This window comes from Ochlerotatus camptorhynchus, unplaced genomic scaffold (assembly GCF_037179485.1).
Source record: "Ochlerotatus camptorhynchus isolate MF236.1 unplaced genomic scaffold, CSIRO-AGI_Acam_v1.1 ptg000254l, whole genome shotgun sequence".
NCBI classification, from domain to species: domain Eukaryota; kingdom Metazoa; phylum Arthropoda; class Insecta; order Diptera; family Culicidae; genus Ochlerotatus; species Ochlerotatus camptorhynchus.
The window spans coordinates 116,204-121,964 of record NW_027040744.1 but is presented as its reverse complement, the minus strand read 5'-3'; positions in this window follow the sequence as shown (position 1 = coordinate 121,964).

The following is a 5,761-nucleotide window of genomic DNA, read 5'->3' as shown; positions in this document are numbered from 1 at the left end:
ACTGGTTCAGATTTTTATGAAAATAACCAGGCAACGCTGCCTGTTAGGGCCCATGCATTAATTATGTCACGCTAAATCAAGGAAAAACTATCCCCCCTCCCTCTATCGTCACGTTTTTCCTATACCTAATGCATTGCTTGTCACAAAATCTTACACACTTAATCAAGCTCGGTAAAATCTCCAACAGCCGATTACCTCGGCATTCACTTTTGCTGATATCTCTTCAAAATATCTGTTTGTTAGCTGATATCTCAGCAAAATGTTATTTGTTAGCTGAGTCTCGGCAATTGTTTTACTGAATCTCAGCAAAATAAATTGCAGAACTGCTCGGCTGTTGGAATCTCGGCGAAATTTTTTAAGTGTGTAGACCCCCCTCCCCCTTAGAGCGTGACATAATATATGCATCAACCCTTATGTTGAATCACCAAGTCATTCGATTTAAACAAAAAATAAACAAGTTTCACTCAATTAACTAATGGAAGCCAGTAGTTATATATAGGCAACCATCTACCTTGAAAGTCCTTTGTAATTATGGATCTGAGAATCACAGAATTGCCGTAAATTAGCAAAATTTTACTGGATTTTGCCGAGCTGGAAATCTAGCAATCCTTCCAGTAAAATATTATTGCTGAAAGACCAGCAAAACATCGTTAAGCTCATTTGGAAACCTAACCAGCAATATTTCACTAATTTTTAATTAAAACCGCATAGTAAATATTTTACTGAATCACCAGCAATTTCATGTTTTTTTTTTAATAGATTACGCCAAACATATCTATTATAAAACATAAACATATTCTATATGTATAGTTCGTTTATTCGGCAAAACCTAATTTTTAATAACAATTTCTTAATGGAAAAAATAATGATTTTTCACATTACAATAACATTTAAAGGGTGATACGGTCAAAATTTGGTCAATATCAACTTGACGTATTTCTTTCAATTTTGCATTTAAAAAACCTGAACACCCCTCATTTTGAAGGTGTGTGTGTGTATAATGTTGCTCCTATTTTGATTTTGGAATTCACTCTTCAGTTGTCAAAATGCCGTCCAAGCAAGAAGAGCAGCGTATCAAAATTTTGCTCGCGCATCGCGAAAATCCGAGCTACTCGCACGCAAAGTTGGCAAAATCGCTAAAATTTGCCAAATCAACCGTTACAAATGTAATTAAAGTGTTTGGGGAACGTTTGTCGACAGCCAGGAAGTCTGGATCGGGGGGAAATCGAAAACCGGAAGCCGCTGAGACGACAAAGAGAGTTGCCGGTAGTTTCAAGCGAAACCCTAACCTCTCTCTCCGAGATGCCGCAAATAAGCTGGGTGTATCGTCTACAACCGTGCATCGAGCCAAAAAACGAGCCGGACTATCGACTTACAAGAAGGTAGTGAATCCAAATCGCGATGATAAACAAAATACGACGGCCAAAGCGCGATCCCGGAGGCTGTACACGACGATGCTGACGAAGTTTGACTGCGTGGTAATGGACGACGAAACCTACGTCAAAGCCGACTACAAGCAGCTTCCGGGACAGGAGTTTTATACGGCAAAAGGAAGGGGAAAGGTAGCAGATGTTTTCAAGCACATGAAACTGTCAAAGTTCACAAAGAAATATCTGGTTTGGCAAGCCATCTGTACCTGTGGCTTGAAAAGCAGCATTTTCATAGCTTCCGGGACTGTCAACCAAGAAATTTACGTGAAAGAGTGTTTGAATAAACGTCTGCTGCCTTTCCTGAAGAAACACGGTTGTTCCGTACTGTTTTGGCCGGATTTGGCATCTTGCCATTACGGTAAAAAGGCCATGGAGTGGTACGCCGCCAACAACGTGCAGGTGGTTCCCAAGGACAAGAACCCTCCCAACACGCCAGAGCTCCGCCCAATTGAGAAATACTGGGCTATTGTCAAGCGGAACCTAAAGAAGACCAAAAAAACTGCTAAGGGCGAGCAGCAGTTCAAGGCAAACTGGCTTTCTGCGGCGAAGAAGGTGGACAAGGTGGCTGTACAAAATCTGATGGCAGGGGTCAAGCGTAAGGCCCGGCAATTCGGATTTGGAAAAGCGGAAGCCTAACTGAATATTTTTCCTGAATTTTATACTAATTGAACTTGAAAAAGAAATTTAATTTGATTTTTTAAATAAACGATTTCACCGATTTACACGCGTTTTCCCTTGACCAAATTTTGACCGTATCACCCTTTACAACAATAACACATTACAACGGCAGCGATCCAGAAGCATTTCTCGCAACGACTTTAGCTGAAATCAAAATGAGAAATCTAGTTAAATTCACTCCTATGTGAAATATTAAAATGATCGTAAAAAAAATGGGTAAATGACTAATGTTGAGTCAAATGACTAATGTTGAGTTTCTACTTGTTATGAAACGATACCAGAAAGCAAGAACATGTATTTTGCTCGATTGGAACAGCTTTTTTCAGTTTTGTGGTGACAGTCGTCGATACCTCTATGCTTTAACTAGAGGGCTTTACCACAGAACAGAAGAGGAACTTCGGATCAGATAATGGCTTCACTATTCATCGGCAAACACTAGCACACCTAGCGGTAGAAGGAAGCTTCTGCCTGCAGTTAGTATAGGCGGCATGCTATGATAGTGTGAGTGCACATGGAAAGCCTGTGTAGAACGCTAGCACAACGCATCGCTTGTTGAGCAGAAAATCGTACCACTTTTTGATTCAACGATTTGTTTGCACTTCCCCTGTTCTGTGGCTTTACACTTTTGTGCCTACCAGTATCGGAATTGACTCATGTTTGACAGCGGGATTAGCTGCAGCATGCGGCCTGAGACAAGTGGAGGTACAGTCTTGTCCTCACACACTCATGGGACAATTGCGACAGATCCCCGTCAGTGATCTTTATATTGCAAGGGTAAATGACTAATGTTGAGTCAAACTATTTCTACTTGTTATGAAACGATACTAGAAGGCATGAACATGTATGTATGTGGGATATGTTGCGAAAATGGTAACAAAAATCTACTACCCATCTTTGATAGATCATGCATATTACTGATCTTCCAGATTACTGCACGGAACCGAATTTCGTTCATTTAAATCAAAAATATAAATGTTCATTCTATAAACATATGAATAATTCAAAATATATTAAAAACATGTTTGCAAAAAAATATAAATATGTTTGAATTAAAGTCAAAAGCATGTTTATTTCAACAATATGGAATTTGGGTAAACGATTTTTAGCGTGCCCTGCCTTTTTTCCTCCTTGTTTACATTTGGATGATGTCCCTGCTTTGCCAATCAACTGTAAACGGCCCGCAACAAAAACCGAAGTCATGGATCCGGAAACCCACCTAGGTAAGTGTCTTAACAAAGTTCCAGCTCGATAAAACCGGAGGAACTCCACAGTATCGACGTCACTCTGTCGTTTCTGATGTCGATCCCTGTATCATCCTCCTCCACAACTGACGTCGGAAGAAAAACGAAAATCTGAAATGGATTTTGAATCTATTCCGGATCCTTCAGCCCCCCCCCCCCCCCTCATCCAACACCGAACGTAGAAAGAGGCCGGTATAAGGACCAGCGTTAGAAACGACAAAACGACGCTAATATCACAAAGTTTCACTGGTTTTACTGAATTGGAAACACCGGACACTCACCCCGATGGGTCCCCGCATTTCGGACTAGGACCCCAACATCCACAGCCCACCCTTAATCGCACCCAAAACAGAGCAGGAGTTTAGATGCCCTGTCTGCAGATCGTTTTTTCATCTCTTTGCAATCCATTTTTTGCTTTATCCTACATTCAAATGCTAATATAATTCAAAATTAAGTATATTTCTTTCAAACATAAGAAGCATGTTAAAATAAGCATATTTATTTTTGTTCGCATAGTTGTCAAACTAAATAAAAATGTTCACGTTTATTTTCAACACGAATATTTTTTAAATAAACGTAACATTATTTCTATTTTAAACATTAATATAACATGACTTCAAACATGGAATACGTTTGAAATAAACCTTGTTTATTTTTGTGGCCAGAACAAACTGAGTTTACGTTTAAATTACCTCAAATATTTTTGTTTCAACGATAATTTTTTCTGCGTGTACCTAGAGAGGAGCTACACTGAAACAAAGGCCATAGTTAGAAATACTATTTAGCAGAAAACACTTCTAGATAAACAATTCAAAAGGTCCTATCTGCATTGACCGATTCTCTTCATCGACTTTCTCTTCCATTAATAACTCAACTTCAAAAGCATTCCCTGCTGTGTTCAACGTTCTAAGCACAAGATAAGAACTTCTGCTATCAAACTGTGTGGCAAAAATAGTACCAAATGCATTTGCGTAGGCGAGGATATCAAAAGAGAAAGTCGATGAAGAGAATCGATCAAAGCAGATAGGACCATTTGAAATGTTCATCGAGACTTATTTTCAGTATAACCAACCGGTGAACACTCGTGTTTATTTCAGTTACCATGGAGACGTAATTTGTGATTAGCCCCGGTCCCTTTCAAATCGTATCATTATTTATGAACGGCCTTATATTTGAAATGACGTTTCACATTCATCTAGTGATGTCTGATTTTCATTCGAATAATCGTTTAATCGATTAACGAACCGAAAAGTAAACTATTTATAATCGGTTAGATCATGCCGATATAAGCATTAACATCTCCACAGGATCATCACCGATCGTTTCAAACATGTGCTGCACTCTCATTGGTGGAAAAATGGCAGCACAGCGAACAAAAAATAATCGATTAGTTGTTAATCGAGTAATTAAAAAATGGGACAACTCTGATTTTGGTGTGATTGTTTTGATAAAAATGAGCGCAAAATTTCATCTCTTCCGAGGGGGCAGCAAAACCACAAAATTACCTTGAATACGGGGGGTTCTCATTGGATGAAAGGGACCGTGAAAGAAGACACTAAAATAGAAAGTTTTTCTTCCGACAGTTTCATCTTAGTATTCATCTTTGGTATAACTACGCTTAATGCCGTTAAATCTACCATGATATCAGTATAGTTGACTATAAATATAAACAAAGTTAATACCATTCTGTCAAAACTACTATGCTTACTCAAACGGCATAGTAGTTTTGATAGAAAAAAATGAATTTCGTTTCTGCACAAATCTATTGGTGGGAGTATTTAATTTCGACAGTGAGCATGCATAAGGGCGTAAACACGATGATCGATTCTCTACGTCGATTTTCTCTTTAGTAAATAACTCGCTAGAATTAACGTTTCTCGATGCGTTTGCTGTTGCTTTTGACAGTCAATACAACCTGTTACAACTATGCATTGAACAAGTTCTAGAAAATTGTTTCGCTTAGCTGTGGCAATGCAAAGAGAAAATCGACGAAGAGAATCGATCATCGCGTTTACGCCCTTATGCATGCTCACTGTCGATTTAAACCATCAATATAGTAATTTTACCAATGGATTTTGTTTCTGTGTAGTATAGACCGAGGTATAGACCCTCTCTAGTACCCGTTTTGCAGATAAATGCGTGTTGAGAAATTAATGAATGAACGATTTTTGTCATACTGGAAAAAAGCTAGTATCAACAACCAAAACATCCTTTGAGATCACACGAATATCTGCGAAAATATTTATTGCTGAGATGTAGATAAAAAAAAACTTTGACCATCGCTGTAATTCACGTTCACAGAATAACAGCATGCTCTTGCATTGATGATTATCGATGATTGTTGCTGATGACACTTTTCGACAAAACGTCAAAAGAGAGTGAGAGTGTGTGTGTGTTTTCGACGCGACTCTT